General features: G+C 47.6%; 1 protein-coding gene across 16 annotated transcripts in view; it reads right to left on the reverse strand.

Annotated features, from left to right (window-relative positions):
• The window catches only part of LOC103347526 (rho GTPase-activating protein 20-like), a 128,739-nt gene that overhangs the window by 75,492 nt on the left and 35,465 nt on the right, over positions 1-17,782 (reverse strand). For 4 of the 16 annotated variants that reach the window (XM_070048196.1, XM_070048186.1, XM_070048180.1 and 1 more), the window contains 3 exons: positions 17,527-17,620; positions 7,948-8,236; positions 2,403-2,573 (listed from right to left, as the gene is read on the reverse strand). The gene's annotated coding sequence lies outside the window, so the exon portion shown is untranslated. Of the gene's footprint in view, positions 1-2,402; positions 2,574-7,947; positions 8,507-9,751; positions 9,937-11,013; positions 11,328-17,526; positions 17,621-17,782 lie in introns of those variants that run through there. The other 12 variants (XM_070048189.1, XM_070048184.1, XM_070048187.1 and 9 more) reach the window with 8 other exon arrangements.

The raw sequence follows: 17,782 nt of genomic DNA on the forward strand, positions 1-17,782 counted from the left end.
ATGCATTGTCGCCCCACCCCACCTCCCTCAAACTGAAAACTCAGAAATACAACATGAAAGGAAATGTATCTGAAGGAAACCAGGAAAGTGAAAAGTGAAACGAGAATCCTAAATTACTATGTGCTATTCTCCCACCAATGTGTGCACATTCCTATGTGCATTTAACATAGCTACTATTATAGGCAGGTTGTGAATTAGCCCAATTAAACTATGGAATGGAAAATGCAGGGCCTGCTTCATCAGTAGGCGACCAGTGACACTGCAAGAAAATGTTAACATAATTTAAATGTCTTTAAAGTAGCACTCTGAAAACCACAGATATACCAATTCATTGAAGGATTTCCTGGACTCCATGCCTGTTCTCTCACTACAGAACTCCCAAATATTTGCAACATTGAACTGCAAGTCAGTTTTAGTTTTCCCATTCATAATTACTGAGGTGTACATAACTCACAAACAAAACAAAGGCATTGTGTGAGGTGAACACTCCATCTAGTTTCCCCCCCCCCCATAGATACGATTCTAGTCAAACACAGGGAAAGCATCTTAAGACGTTTGGCGTAAACCACTTTAATTTTGGAACTTCCCCAGAAAGTTTCTAAATTTTAACTTCCTGTTAGTAGTACACTAGTAGTTGCTAGCCTAGGGAGAGGCTAGGCTTATGGGAGATGATAAAGTTTTATGGTGGTCACAGGAGCAGAGGTGTGGAAAAGGTGACGGAATTGAGACACAAAAGCGAAAAGCCAAAGAATCACATATTCATGTGGCTTCCAGAAGGGTGTGGGGACCAGCCAGCCTTTGAGATGCCTGGTGAATGTTATCAGAGAACATGTGTGGACTGGGAGCATGAGAAAACAAGAGAACAGATTTTTCCTGGTTTGTTGTGTGTGAGGGAAAAGAATTATGGAATCAAGGAATCAAGTTTGAAAATAGCCAAAATGAGAAAACCGTGGGCAACATAAACAGGTCTAGCTAATGATGGGAGAAAAAGCCAAGACCCTCCTGAAACACGGTACAGAGATGAGGCTGTCTAGGATGAGAAGACCAGTGAGAACAAACACTTAGAATGAACATGGGGTCATTTCAACATCTGGATTTGAATAATCAGGACTAAGAGGAACACCAAGAGTGGATAATGAGGAAACTGGAACATCCATGATGACTCGCCTCAAGGGGTTGTTACCGATTAGTCCCTGCTCAGCATCTCCTAAAATGAAAATCAAGGAATGATCCTTGGATGTCAACACTAGTGAATGCTAACCAGCAGGAAGGAAGACTCGATTCTCCACATACTATAAGAACCAAACCACAAAACACAATACCTAGGGATTCTGAAATTCTGTGTTGTTTAAACACACGGACTAACAGGGATTTCATTTCGTCAACCAAAGTTTCACAACCAATGGCATGGCAACCATTGTGGATACTGTGCAGAAACAATACCCCTCTCCTCTCCGACCGAAAAATATCATAATCCAAGTGATTTCAATATTTCAAAATCTAACTTAGAAATAAAAAGAACCAGTATTGAGTTATTCAGAACCTTATAGTTTTATACCTGCAACAAATATACTTAGGGAATAATGCTTCCTTCTCAAACTTTCGGTTCCATCCTCTGATCTACTTGCCTCTGATGATAAACAGAGTCCCCACAGTCCTAGCTAATGTAATAATATGACTGGGATATGTGAAGTTTACATCGTATGTCTCCCCATATAGCCGCATTCGTTAAGACAATCTAACAATATCTTGCTAAAGAACTTTTTCATAAAATTAGGGCAACACTGGATATCACAGAGGCAGAATTAGAATTCAGTGGGGCAATGACATCGATATACAACCATTTTGGGGGGTTTCCCAGTCAATGCTATCACTGCTGTGTTGCAGAACCTTCCATGTAAACTGAGATAAACTAGCTTAGCAAATTAGGAAAAACAGGAGTCAAAGCCTGTGAGCAGGAACTTCCTTTCTGGATGACTAGATCCGTTTTCTCAGCTCCTATCCACCAAGCAGAACTATAAATCCAGAAAATAACACAAGAAACCTGGAAATTAACGCAGTCGCTGGGCATCGTAAGTGCCCACCCGACAGAAGATGACTCACCTGCTGGTTCACCCATCCTGGCATGACAATTCAGCCAGGTAGGCCCATTCCTTCTGGAACCGTATGTGATACCTCCGAGCACATACACATTTTACGATATACAATGTAAAGCCTATTTAGAACATGTGACATGAAATTTATAATATATAATACAAATTGAATATACAGCATTCAATTTATAACATACAATATAATACACAATTTATCCTTCCTTTCCCCTGGCTCCTGAAGGCCCGAGTGTCCCCTGCCTGTGGCCAGGGCCGGCATATGATACGCACAAACATTTCAAGAAGACTCACCAGGCGAGGAGGGACAAACCTGAGGGTCCTGTTGAACCTACTGCCACTCCTCCGACACCAGCAGCCCGGCCCTTCCTGCAGGTGTTGCTCTTGGCTGCTCACCTCCTTGTTCGAAGGCTTGGCGCCAGTGCTCAGCACATGTTCCAACAAAGAACTCCACGACGCTGGATGCTAAGAAGAGAAAAGGGAAACAGCAACACTGAGCACCCTTTTTATAAACTCGGTATTCGACAGCATGCGTCAATTCTGATTGGATTCCCTTCAGGCACCAACCAATCAGAAAACAAAGACCAAGCCCACACAGGCTTGCACACGGGATGTGGCTCCAGGCTTCTCCGGAGCTCCTGCTGTCTGTACCAAGTAGACAGCGAGGCCAGGCTCCAGTGCGGTGGGGCCGCGGGTCAGCTGTTTGCTTCACTTTTGCCATGGAATTTATTCCACCATTCGATTTAAAATTTGACAGTTTTTCTCTTTAGGTACAGTACATACTCCTCTGATTTTCTCCCTAGAGTGTTCAAATAAAGTGAAACTGCTTTTATAGGACTCATGCATTGGGAGTGGTTTTGTTTTTCAACGACTGGATTACAGAAAGAAAACAAGTATGGGATGCTGGCATTACGGGTGGTGGCTTGACCCACTGCACAACACTAGCCCCTACCCACAGGAATTTAGAAGCCCAATGATTTAGAAAAAGACTGTCTCACATGTGGAAGGAATGCAAATGTATAGTTTCGGTAAGTCTGAATGACTTTTATTGCAGAAAACAAGAAAACACAAAGATATTTCAACTAGGTGATGAGGAGTCTGATATACAACAAATAATTCATTTAGCAGTACCATTACCACTGCGGGATCTTTTCCTCTAACTACTGGTTTAAACACTTGATTTGAATTTGTGGCCAGCCTTGGAAAGCTGGAAATCTTGATGCCAAGCAGAAGCGAGATGAAATTTGAAACAGAGGCATACCAGCTAGAACCACAGCCTAGACCTAATTCTAGTGTTTACCCTTGGCAAGAGTTGGAAATCACAAACTCTGAAGTAAGAAAACACCATCTCCACCTCCAGATTCCACGTTAAGCACCATGTGCGCTGACCAACAATGCTTTCCTCCCTCCTACTTAATAAAAATATAATAAAAATAAGTCTATGATTGCTGCACTAATTGTAAGATACCTCTGCTTAAAGATACACCATGAAATAAAATATTTCAAGGATTTATAATAACTCTAAGAGGTTTCTAACTCAGAGAAAGTTCCAGGAGGCAAGGGTAGGTCTGTTCTAGTCTCCAGAACAGTGGGCAATCAATCCCCCAGGGCCCCAACTGTTCCCCTCCGAGGTGACTCAAAAACGCGTGCTTGAGCAATTTTGAAAAGTCACAAGTTGAGGGGCTGTGTACTAACAGAACCCTACCAGCCATCCAAATGAAGGGAGAACCATCATGCAGACATTGTGCAGACACCACACCACCTGTGGGTAAGGCCTCCCCAGTGTGCACAGCACTAGCCCTGGAAATGCCAGTCACAGGGCGTAACGATGCCCACGGGGGCTGTGCAGTGTGACGACTCTGCCAGTAATAACATCTCTACCCAACAGCTCTCGAGTAGCTCAGGAGCGTAGCAGTTACATCTTGTAAAACTAGCAGACGTGACTTTTACACAGGCCAAGAATATCTACTAGCTCACTTCACACAAGTCAGTATGTGTCATTTCTGATGATCATCAGAAATTATAATCATCAGAAATTATAAATATCAGCAAACTTCAACAAGAATTTCAGGCAAGATTTTAGGTCAGTGAGTACTGTGGGTCTGCAAGATTCTTCTTCTTTCTACTTGAGGCTTTCTTTGAATGGTTAAAGGTTCTTTTTAAAAAAAAAAAAAAAAAACATTTTATTTATTTTAAAGGCACAGTTACAGAAAGAGAGGGAGAGAAAGAGAAAGAGAAAAGAGAAAGAGAGAGGTCTTCCATACACTAGTTCACTCCCCAGATGGCCACAATGGCCAGGAGCCTCTTCTGGCTTTCCCACGTGGGTGCAGGAGCCCAAGCACTGGGGCTATCTTGTGCTGCCCTCCCAAGTGCATTAGCAGAGAGCTGGATTGGAAGTGGATCTGGGAATCTGAATCAGCGTCCATATGGGACGCTGGTATCATGGGGGGCGGCTTTACCAGCTAAGCCAAAACACTGGCAGCAAAAGTTCTTATCTTCTACTTTAAGATTTACAAAACCCCTCAGAAATCTAGAAATTTTATGACACAGCTAACAACTCGGAAAGGACAAGAGTTATTAATGGGTGGAGTAGGGCATCTGGTACAGTGCTTAAGGAGAAACAACCTGGGCCTGGTGAGTGGACAGTGCTGTCTGTGACTGTCCACCAACCTACTTTATTTTCAGCTGTGAGTCCTAGAGGTTTGAGAGCACATTTAATAATGTACAAAGCAAAGAGGCAGAAAGAAGGGCAGTCAGGCACAAGAGGGCACTGCTCTAGTCTTTTCCACACTGCAGGTGCGGAGATCTGTTCAACACCTGTGTAAATTTCAACGCGGTCAGCCTTGTGCTAGGGAGAGAGCTGGCCTGCAATGCCATTGCCTACTGCAGAATGCTAGCAAAGACCTAGTGATTCTGAACTAACACAAGTCATCAAAACAGTTCCAGGAATGCTCTGGTATGGATAATCCACGTTGCTCCCTGCAGCATTGCTTTAATGGTGAAATATCAGAATTATCATACAAAATAGCAACCGCTTATGTTGGAATACAATGTAATCTTATACAGTCACAGCCAATGGGTTATACTCAGCAGCCAAGGCCAACCTCACGGGCGCAGCCTACATGGTCACAAAGGAGCCATCACACAGCGCTGGTACTCAGAAGGGCCTTCACTGGGTGTAAACCTCTGCTGGTGGTGACTCAAAATCCTCAAAATTTTATCTTTGAATTTGCGGTTTGTAAGCGAGTCCAAAGAACATGAGGCTGAGCCAAGGAGGTATGCGGGAGAAAGGAAAGAGCTTTATGACTTAGTACCTTTAGTGGCACTTTATCCCTGCCTTAGGAACAAGGCGCTCACAAAATTATGCAGCAGGTCCTGTTAGCAGTGGTGATGCAAACCCCTCCCAAGCAGCCAGCCACCCTGTGAAGGAGGGAACGGAAGACTAATCAAGGAATGGCTTCTGGTATAGTGGCTAAGCCACTGCTGGAATCCCCACAGCCCATGTTAGAGTGCCCAGGATCAAGTCCTGGCTGAAGTCCTGATTCCAGCTTCCTGCTAATCCACCCTGGGAGGCAGCAGGTGAAGGCTCAAGTACTTACATCCCTGCCACTCACATAGGAGACTTGGATTGAGTTCCCAGGCCCTGGCTTCAGATACAGTTCCAGCTGTTGTGGGCACTAGGGAAGGAAACTAAGGGATGAAATATTTCTCTCTTCCTTTGAAATAAAGAAATAAGAAACAAAGACTAATCGCCAGGGACCTTGTGGACCCCTCAAACCCTCTGGTCTTAACCCTACCAGCAAATCTCCTTTCATACCTAAGGGTCCCTCTCAAAAGTCAGTTCCAGTCCCCGGGTGGCAAGATGCCCACCTCAGACTCCTCCGATAGCTCAAAGAAAGATGACCACTGGTGGGAACCAGGACACAGGACCTATATTAACAAATCACAGCATGAGGCCACAGAGTTATTAAGAAGGGTCCTTAGTAACATAGGACAAGTCCCTGTGGTTCTGCTCCATACAAAGACAAGCCCAAAAGAAAAGTACCACTGGTTTTTATGAGCTACACCTCTCTGATACGCCACCTCTAGAACTACTGGAACCTGGGGTTCCAACACCAGGAGGGACACAGCAGAGCAGGTTTTAAACTGGGGCTTTACTGTTTTTGATATATGGCCTAGGGCAGGTCCCCACCTCCTTTAGCCTCCTATTTCAAAGGGGATCAGCAGTGCCTTCCTCACAGAGCTTTGAAGAGGATTAAACAGTACAATGTGGTATAATTAAATAAAACTCTTGCTTTCCCTCCTTGTGCTGTTATTTAGAAATGAGACGATGGTACACTAAGAACCCTGACAAGTGAAAGTGCTTCAAGAATGCTGATTCTGTTGCTGTCTCCTTCCTTGGCCCTCGTGCCCTTGTTCTTGAGACCAGACCCTTCATAAACCATCAGTTCCTGTCCCAACACCCACCAGTGAGTGTATTGTTAGTCCTGCATAGGCTGAATACCAACTGTGTACCAGGGACTACAGGAATGAAAGCAGAGAGAAAAGGCCTGCCCTGGACAAGCTCACAGTCTTCTATGAGATACAGGTATTTAGCAAATACATGCTGATAAAATGGGTTAAGCGCTTTACGAAGATAAGCAGTGTGTTATGCAAGTTCTGGAAACGTATCCTTGCCTGGGAGGATGAGAGAAAAGTATCACAGAGAAGGAAGACCCTTGAGTTGGATATTTTGAAACATGGCTACGACTTTCTCAAGCTGAAAATACTGAGGAACATCAAGTAGTGGCTGCCTATCTGCAGAGCAGTGGCAAGTCTGGCATGACAGAAGCAGGGGCTGTGCAGCTTGGAAAAGGAAGCTGTGAACAGACCTGAGAACAAGGCCTTGGAATGCCCCCCTAAGGGATTAGGGCTTTTGAAAGTATGCAAGAGGAGATGAGAAAAGATCAGACAGTCCCCTGTGCTTTCTAGGGAAATGCAGGTGGTATGCAGGCCTGAAGCAGAAAAGCCTGGAAGAAAGAATCCGGAGAGCAATGAGACTTGGCAGCAGGCAGCCTCGGCCTGAGGGCTTGTGTAGGACCTGAGCCACCACTGACATAGATTCGGTGACTACTAGGAGACAGATGCTGGTAAAGAGGGTGCTGCCAAGCTTGCCAACTTGGAAGGCAAGTCAGATGGAGCCGCCAATACAGAGATCAGTGCAATGTGTGGAGCAGGTTTGAATGGAACAGGAAGTCTGCGGTACCTGCAGGACACTCAAGTGTGTGTCTAAGAGGCAATGCAAACGGAGATGTAGATCCCACGGTAGAGGCTGAGGATGGAGACACTGCTTTGGCAGGTAGTCTCATAGAGACGTCGGTTCAAGCCACAGCAGTATGATCACCTCGAGTTGATTCGAGTGCCCCAGGCCAGTGTTCCCGCACACACATTACGGTTCAGAACCACCCAGAGAAGAGAGGCCGGGAGTCAAGGCCGCTTCTCACGGACGCGGCCAAGACTGATTCCGGCCAGGGCCAGGAAACCCCCAAAACGGAACCCGGGCCGTGGGAAAAGTTCTTCCTCTCCCAACCCCCGCCTCCACCCGCCCACCAGCACTCCTGTCACACTCGCCCTCCCTCAACGCTGCCCCACACGCCTTCCTTCCCCTTCCTTCCACGCCACCCCACCTTCACGCCACCTTTTCCTTCTCCCCCCTTCCTCTCTCCTCCCGAATCTCCCTTGGCCGCCTCTCTCCTCCTCCTCTCCCCTCCACCCCTCACATGCACACCCCTTGCCTGCTATCTGCACCCCAGGCCCCACCTACCCCGTGACGACAGCAAGGCCATCGCGCCCAACTCACCAAAGAGCGTTTCTGCTCCTCTGGAACAGGAGCCGAGGCCCGAGGGGTAGACTTCCGGAAGCTGCCGAAGAAGAGGACCGCGCCTACACATTTCCAGAAGGGCAAGGTAACTGATGCGGCTGTCCCGGGCTGCAGTGTCTCTGATTCAGGCCTGACCCCGGAGGCACTGGGTCTCACTCAGGCTCCGCCAGCAGCATCGAGGACGGCTCCTCAAGACTTGAACAGGCTTTTGGGCAGGAACAGATGAGGAGCAGACTTCCATCTGAGGATGGCTGAGCAGGAGATGTACCTACGGGTACAATTCCTGGTCACAGCGCAGGGCGCAAATTCACTCCCCACAGGCAGCTGCCATGGCGCCATGGGACACATCTGCATGCTGCTACGTCCAGTGTGGGGTGCCCAAGAGCCGATTCCAATCCCGCTACTCCAGGTTGGGAACCAGGGAGGCAGCCGCTGATGGCCCAGGTACTTGGATCCTGCCTCCTTCCCTCCTGGGAGTCCTGAATGGAGTCCTTGCCTCCTGGCTTCTGCCTGGCCCGGCGCTGGCCTTTGAAGCCGCCTGGGGAGAGAAGCAGTGCATGGGGCATCGCAAGCACTCTTGCTCTCTCTCAGTGATTGCCCATCTGGTGGTTCGCCCCCCTCCCAGGTGGCTACAAAGGCCAGGGCTGGGCCAGGCTGAAACAGAAGCCAGGGACTTTATCTGGTGCCCCATTCTGAGAACCTGCCACCAGGCCCCTGGCTCCTGAATACTGGCTCCGGATCTGCTCAGCCCCAATCATTGAGCCAATTTGCAGAGGACCAGCAGATGGAAGACTTACTTTCTCTTTCTCTCTCTCTCACTCTGCATATAACTCTGAATTTCAAATAAACAAATAAGAACTTTATATAAAAAAAAGGGGGGGAAGACATAGCTATAAATAAAATACTACATCACGGCCAACTACTAGAGTTTATATCGAACTTGATACTATATGCATCACCTGGCCTATTAACACAGAACTCCTGTGGGAAGGATAGTTAAAACCCGTGATTTGCAAACCCTTCCAAAAAGGAGACGAAGGGGAAAAATCTTCCATCTCATCCCTTCGGACCAACATTTTCCCAACATCCAAAACAAATGCATCATAAAGAACACGGCACATACGTATCTGTCATGACTGCGCTGTCACATTCCTTAACAAAATATTACCAAACGCGCTCCTGAAGCACAACCAAAGCTTAGCACGCTGGGTGCAACTCCAGGAATGCAAGGATGGCTACCATACACAATCAATATATCACAGAACAGAATAAACATGGGGAAAGCCCACAAAGTATCCCTATAGACACAGAAAACCTATTTCACAAAAACTCCCACCGCTTTGGCGATATTAAAAAAAAAAAAAAAAAAAAGGAATCATCAAATCAGGAACAGAAGGTAAACCTCGGCTTGACAATGGCCTCTCACTGAAAACCCACAGAGCGCTAACATCACACCAAATGCCAGTTAACCGGAAACTGTCCTCCTAGACCAGGAAACAGACGAGCATTTTCGCTCTTATTCCTCCCCGTCAGCAGTCTCGGGGGTCTCGAGCAGGGCGGCTGGGCCATCAAAACGCAAACAGACGGGAACGCGGGGCCGCTCCGGGAGGAGACGGAGCCCCTCTGCTCTGGCACAGCTGCTCGCACACTGGGGAAAGTTGCAGACCGACCGTCCGCACAGCAAGACCACGACTCCACCCGCGCCTTCGGGACCCGAGAGCAACAGGCACGCCGGCAGCGAAGACTCGCAGCGGGAAACCCCAACAGCCCCCGCATCACTCACCGCCAAGGGGGCCCGGTCTGCTGGCGGCACAGGGGCCCGCGAAGGCCGCTGCTTCCACGAAGGGCCGAAGAAGAGAACCGCGCCCGGGAAACGGCGCGGCAGCCTCGGGCCGCAGCCTCTCTGAGCCCGGCCTGACCCCGGGGGGCGCTGGGTCTCCCGCAGGCTCCGCCGGCAGCGTCCAGGACGGCTCCCGGCTCCCGACGGCTCGCGCGGGCTCTCCGGCAGCAGCGGACGGGACCCGCGAGGACTCCTACCTGAGCGCCGCAGGCCACGAGGGGCCACTTCCGGGGCACAAGGGGCCACTTCCGGGTCACAGCGCCGGGCGCAGGCGCACTCCCCATGGGCGGCCGCCATGGCACCGCGGGACGCACCTCCGCGCTGCCTGCCGCGTCCAGCGTCCGAAGCCCCAGGGCTGCAGGCGGGGCGGCCTCTCCAGGCTGTGACCCAGGGACCACGCCTCCCGGCCTCCTGGGCGCCCTGAATGGAGGTCAAGCCTCCTGGCTTCTGCCTGGCCCGGCGCTGGCCGTTGGAGCCGCTTGGGGAGAGAAGCAGAGCACCGGGCATCGCGAGCCCTCTTGCCTCTTGCTCTCTCTCACGGATCGTCCCTCTGGGGGTTCAACCCCCAGGTGGCTACTAAGGCCGGGACCGGGCCAGGCCGAAGCAGAAGCCCGGGACTGTATCCGGTGCTCCACTCTGGGTTCAGGGGCCTGAGTCCTTGGGCCGTCTCCCTCTGCTTTCCCAGGCATGGCAGCAGACAGCTGGATCCCACGGGGAAAGGCTCCCAGGAGGGGCCGGCGCTGTGGGGGAGCGGGTAAAGCCACCGCCCGCAGCGCCTGCATCCACATGGGCGCAGGTTCGAGTCCCGGCTGCTCCACTTCCGGTGCAGCTCTCTGCAGAAGAGGGCCCAAATCCTTGGGCCCCTGCACCCATGCAGTACACCCCGGGGAGGCTCCTGGCTCCTGGCTTCAGATCCGCTCAGGCCTGCCCATTGCAGCCAATTGGGTAGCAGACCAGCAGATGGAAGACCTCTCGATAGCGATTCTCTCTCTCTCTCTCTCTCTCCCCCTCTCTCTCCCTCCCTCCAGCCCTCCCTGAATTTCATATAAATAAGATCTTCAAAAAAAATAAAAAAATTAAGAAAAGGAAGACATAGCTTTAAATAAAATACTACATCAAGGCCAACTATTACAGTTCATTACAATTTGATATTATATACATTACCTACCCTATTAACATAGAATTTGAAAAGGAATTTAACTCACTCTTAGAAAAGGTGTTGGTGGCAGGCAACGCAGCTCACTAGGCTAATCCTCCACCTAGTGGCGCCAGCACACCAGGTTCTAGTCCCGGTCGGGGTGCCGGATTCTGTCCCGGTTGCTCCCTCTTCCAGGCCAGCTCTCTGCTATGGCCCAGGAGTGCAGTAGAGGATGGCCCGAGTCCTTGGGCCCTGTACCCGCATGGGAGACCAGGATAAGTACCTGGCTCCTGCCTTTGGATCAGCGGCGGCCACTGGAGGGTGAACCAATGGCAAAGGAAGACCTTTCTCTCTGTCTCTCTCTCTCACTGTCCACTCTGCCTGTCAAAAAAAAAAAAAAAAAAAAAAAGGTGTTGGTACCCATTCTTTCTCTTCTACCTTAGAAACGTTCCGTGTGGTATTATCTATGACTTACGCATGAGGAAATCAATGTAGTTTATTTATTCAGACACTTGGGTACCCACTCGCACAGGGACTTGAGACACCTGTGATCTACAGAGTTCTCCACTGAACACAGGTCTGCTCCCCAACCTCCGCCCTCCACAGTCTAGGCCTGCATTTAATGGATGGAGCATGCTTGAACTAGGACAAACCGTGTCTTCCACAAAGCACCATAGAATACGTAAATGTAGCGTCTGAGGTCCCTCTTGGCATTTTCTACGTGCACGTTATCACGTTGGTACTTTTTCTCTCCTTTCTCAACGTTAGATACAAATTGGGAGGGAGGAAGTCAAACTATCACTATTGGCAGAGGACATGATTCCATACAGAGGAGATCCACACGACTCCACTGAGAGACTATCGAAACTCAGAGTAGAGTTTGGTAAAGTGGCAGGATAGAAAATCAACAGCCTTTGTATACGCAGACAGTGCCGTGGCTCAGAAAGAACGTCTAGGACCAATCCCGTCCACATAGCTACAAAGAAAATACAGGCTCTGGGGACCATTTCAACCAAGGATGTCCACTATCTGAGAATCACAACAGATTAAAGAAAGGAATAGAAGAGGACAAAAAGCAAAAAACCAAATTGAGAAGCTTCTGCACTGCAAGCAAAACACTCGGCAAAGCGCAGAGGCAACTAACAGAATGGGAGAAATTATCTGCAAAGTATGCAGCTGGTAAAGGATTCACTACCAGAGGTTTTCAAGAAACTCAACAGCAGCAAAACAAACCACCCACTCAAGAAACGGGCCAAGGACTTCCGCAGGCATGGTTCAAGAAAGGAAATCCAAATGGCCAACAAACACATGCAAAAATGCTCAGGGTCACTAGCCATCATGGAAATGCACAGCAATACTACAACAGCCTTGAGGATGTCAGGGGGGGAAAGGCGGCCTGCTCCGCTGTTGGTGGGAATGTAAACTGGTATAGCCACTGTGGGAGACAGTATGAGAAACCTCAGAAACCTGAATATAGACAAACCAGCCGTTCCACCCCGGGGAATATACGCAAGGGAAAGGAAATCAGCATATGGAAGAGTCATATTTACTGCAGCTCATTTCACAACAGCAAAGATAGGCAATCAACCAAAATGCCGCTCTCCTGAAGACTGAAGAAAGAAATTACGGGCCATGTACACCACACATACATATACAGACCGCAGGGGAGAGGAAAGGCCATCATTTTGAAATAGCCCTGCCTATATGTTCTCCACTTGAGAACAAGGAGACCACTCTACCTTAGAGCCTAATCGACCTTGGGGAAGGGCAATTAACCAACTCCTGCCCCTGGAAGACTTGCTGTCTTACACAGGGGATAAAAGAGCAAAGAAAAAGGCTAGAAAAGTATTGTGAAAGCTACAGGCTAGGGGTGTAGGCCAATGAAACCAAATATTCAATCCTAAGATTATACATGCTTTCTTCCTTCAATACTTTAGCACATCACCCGGGCTCCAGATCTATACCAGACACAGGTTCTATTTAAGAAGGAATTTCTAGGGAAACCCCAAAAAAGAGTGTGAGACACCAAAATAAAGGCCCCAAAGGAAAATGAAACCTCTGATACCTACAGCAAAGCAAACATTAAATAGCCTAACTCCCACCCAGAGGAACATAAACCTCACACTAAGTGACCTGCTTACTTTGCTTTCTATTACCTGATACATTGTGTCCAGCTTTCAGAAAAAAAAAAAAAAGTTAAAGCAAGAAAAATGCAGTCTGAAGAGACAAAGCAAGCATCAAAACCAGGCCCTACCATGGCAAAGATTCTGGAGCTGTCTGACTGGGTTATTAAAACAACTGTAATAGAAAAATTGGACGATATACAGAACCACATGAATAATGCAAACAGATAGATGGAAACTCTCAAAGAATCAAAAGGGGCCGCCAGATCAAAACAACCACTGAGACAGAAACGAAGAATGTCTTGGAGGGGCTCATTATCAGACTAGACACTAGAGAGAAGACAATCTGTGAGCGGGTGTGTATCAATAAAAACTTCCTCAACTAAAAGCCAAAGAAAGAAATGGGGAAAACGCTAATGGAATGCCTAAGATTATGGGACAATTACAAAGGTATGACACACACAAAGCAGGAATACTAGAAGAAAGGAAGGAACAGGGGCAATATTGGAAGTAATGACGGCCGAAAACGTTCCAAAAGCTGAAGGTAAAAACGATAGAGGTTGAGGGGCTGGAGCTGTGGCGTAGCAGATACAGCTGCCACCTGCAGCATCGGCATCCCATATGGGTGCCGGTTCGAATCCCATATGCCCCACTTCCGATCCAGCTCTCTACTGTGGCCTGGGAAAGCAGCAAAAGATGGCTCAAGTCCTTGGTCCCCTGCACCCACATGGGAGACCCAGAAGGTCCTGGCTCCCGCCTTTGAATCGGCATAGCTCTGACCATTGTGGCCATCTGGGGAGTGAACCAGCAGATGGAAGACCTCTCTGTCTGCCTCTGCCTCTCTGTAATTCTGCCTTTCACATGAATAAATAAATACATCTTAAAAAAAAAAAAGGTTGAATATCACTGGTAGAAAATGTTTGGTGATAGAAATATCTCAGATGAGAAACAATGACTTGATCAGCCCTTGTCCTGACTGTCCAGGAACACCTTACTACTTTATTCCTTTTAGTATTTGTTTGTTCTACTTATTACCATTGGCTGAACTCTTTAATTTACACACAATTATTCTTAGGTGTTTAAATTCAACTGAAAAGTGATCCCTGTTAAATATAAGAGTGGGAATAAGAGAGGGAGGAGATGTACAGTTCGGCACATGCTCACTCAGACTTACCCTTAATGGTAGAGCTAGAAACGTGCCAGGGGATTCCAATTCAATCCCATCAATGTGGCATGTACCAATGCCATCTTACTAGTCTAAAGTGATCAGTTTCAGTTCATAATTGATCATAATGAGAGGATTAAATGTCATAGGGATCACATAAACAAGTCTACTGTCTGCTTCTACTAACTGATAGAATTAAAAAGGAGAAAACAATCCAACATGGGAAGCAGGATACACAGCAGACTCATAGAATGGCCAAAGCCCTAAACAGCACTCTGGCCTCCGAATCAGCCCCTAAGGCATTCGGATCTGGCTAAAAAGCCCATGAGAGTATTTCAGGCATGGGAAGTCAAGACACTCTGGCAAAAGAAAAAAATGACCTAAATTTAAGAACGCTGTGAGTGAGATCCCAGAGGAAAGAACAGGCCAGCAAAGAAGGAGGTACTTTTCTCTGAAGGGAGGAGAGAACTTCCACTTTGACTCTGGCCTTGTCTAAATAAGATCAGAGTTGGTGAACTCCAGAGGAACTTCCATAGCCTTGGCAGCTCATGACAAGAACCTCTGGTGATTACTGACGTCATCAATAAGAGTGTCCATTGTTAAATCAACAACAGGAGTCACTGTGCACTTACTCCCCATGTAACATCTCTGTCCTTAATGTGTTGTACTCTGTGAATGAATGCTAAAACTACTACTCAAACAGTACTCTATACTTTGTGTGTCTGTGTGGGTGCAGTCTGTTGGAATCTTTACTTAGTATATACTAATTTGATCTTCTATACATGAAGAGAATTGCAAATGAATTTTGATGAAGAATGGGATGGGAGAAGGAGTGGGGGATGGGATGGTTGCGGGTGGGATGGATGTTACTGGGGGAAAAGCCGCTATAATCCAAACATTGTGCTTTGGAAATTTATAGTTATTAAATAGAAGTTGAAAAACTAAAGTATGTGTGTATGTTGGTACAGTAGAGCATATGTGTAGTTTCTCAAATGGTAGCATCAACAGGAATAGAACAAAATTTTTCAAGTTAAAAGAGAGGTCAAAAAATCTATTAAAAAAGAAAAAGGAAAATAAATGTATTTAAAACTATTTTGGAAAATAAGAAAACAAGTATTCAAAATCAATCCCACGAAAACCCCTTTTGATGCCAGCTTGCCAACAGAAGACGTATATGCTCATATAATCACAGGCTCAACTAAGAGGTGATCCTTAACACTTTATAAGCATTTACCCACCTACTTAAAAACTTTTCATAACAAAAGAAATAGCTTTCGGGGCTGCCGTTGTGGGTGGGTGGGTTAATCCTCTGCCTGCAGCGCCTGCATCCCATGTGGGCGCCGGTTCTAGTCCCAGCTGCTCCTCTTCCAATCCAGCTCTCTGCTATGGCCTGGGAAAGCAGGGGAAGATGGCTCAAGTCCTTGGGCCCCTGCAGTCATGCCGGAGACAGGAAGAAGCTCCTGGCTCCTGGCTTCGGATCGGCACAGCTCCAGCCGTTGTGGCCATTTGGGGAGTGAACCACCAGACGGAAGGCCTTTCTCCCTGTCTCTCCCTCTCACTGTCTGTAACTCTGCCTCTCAAATACATACATACCTACTTACATCCATACAATCTTAAAAAACTAAATAGCTTTCTAACATTTTACTCTATGGATGCAGCAGAATTTGCTACTTACTTATATATTATTCTTTTCCATGTATATATTATTCCTAACTTCATTTTTCCTCCCTCATCAGAAAGGAAGACATGCTCAGTTTTGAAAAACTGTAAATCACAATCATTCAAAAAGGAGAGGATAAAAGCCACCACAACCCCTTCACTAGAATGACCATGCTAACATGGAGGATTACCTTCTGTGCATTTATCCCATTCTTCATTACAACTAAGGTGACTTTAAACATCTTTGCACGTGAATGTTTGTTTGCATTTTTATTTCTTTAGAGTAGAAGATTGCAGAACAAGTGGATCATAAAGCACTAACTGTTTTGTGATCCTAGAATGCAATATCTAATTTCCTTTGGGAGCATTTCTTTCAATGCTGTTTTTCTCAATGCAACCCCAGATTACTAAGTCTGAAGCTAAAGCAGCAACTCTTAAGGTTCCAAAGCAATCATACACACATCTGACATCCTAGGAGCAGTGAGTCTCCCTTTCCATGCTCACAGCCCAGGCAGGCTGCCAGGTGTCTTCCCTGCGAGAGCCCACAGGCGGAAAACTCCACACCTCCTGGGCTGAGCTCACTCACTCCCTTCTTCCTTCTCCTGACAGGCCGGCACCACTAATCACCAAGCATTAGAACTAAGAGTTATCCTGAACCACCAATGTTACCTAAGTTCAATTGGTTAAGTTGTACCAGTAGCTACAACTGAACTGTCACTAAGGCCAACTGGTCCTATTTCACACAGACCTTGCACATCCTCCCCCTGCACAGCCACTGTCCCAGTTCAGAGTCTCATCGTGTCACCTACATAACTGCAATAGCTGCTCCCAGAAATTCACTCTGGATTTAAATCTATCCCAATCGTCTAAAATAAAAAGTCATACCATTCCATCAACATCTGTCCTTACACAACCACAACCACACACACAGGAAACTCAATGTATCAAAACCAAACTGCTGATTTCCCCATGAAACCTCTTGCTCTGGCCCCCTATCTTCCCCTGCAATAACTGACCCACCATTTCACCAGCAGCTCAAGTCAAACCCTAGCATCATTCTCACGCCTTCATTTCCATCAAGCCATCAGTGCCACCTGTAAACTTTCTCCACTTCTCTCCATTTTCAGCCTGAGCAGATTTGAAGCAGGAGCCTGCAGCTTCCTCCAGGATTCCCAAACAGTTGCAGGAGACCAAGGACTTGGGTACTCTTCTACTGCTGGGCCGGGCCACAGCAGAGCTGGAATGGAAGCGGAGGTGCTGGGACGGAAGTGGAGGTGCTGGGACTTGAACCACCACCCATATGGGATGCTGCTACTTCAGGCAGCAGCTTCATCCACTCTGCCACGGCTCGGCCCGCCCCCACCCCCAAATGCCCAGGTTGTTGCACTCGTGATCCAGCTGGCTGCTAACAAGCCCAGGAAAGCAGAGCAAGAGGCCCAAGGACTTGGGCACCCGAACCCACACTGGAGTCCTGGATAAAGTACCTGGCTTCTGCTTCAGCCTGGCGCAGCCCCAGGACATGGTAGCCACCTGGGGTGTGAACCCATACACTGACTCTCTCTCCACCACTGCCTCATCAGTAACTCTGCCTTTCACACCAGTCTTTAAAAAGAAAAAACAATCCAGTACTTACCATGAGGTGTCAGAACCTTGGACAGGCTGGAACAGAGCACAAAGGGATTCCTGGGGTTTCTCAAAGCTTCTGCTTTCTAGTCCTTGTGTGCAGTCTGTGAAAATTCACCGGATTACGTGCAAGTTAATTCGAGTGCCCCAGGCCAGTTTTCCCGCACACACATTACAGTTCAGAACCACCCAGAGAAGAGAGGCCGGGAGTCAAGGCCGCTTCTCACGGACGTGGCCAAGACTGATTCCAGCCAGGGCCAGGAAAC

This window comes from Oryctolagus cuniculus, chromosome 8 (assembly GCF_964237555.1).
Source record: "Oryctolagus cuniculus chromosome 8, mOryCun1.1, whole genome shotgun sequence".
Classification (NCBI taxonomy): Eukaryota; Metazoa; Chordata; class Mammalia; order Lagomorpha; family Leporidae; genus Oryctolagus; species Oryctolagus cuniculus.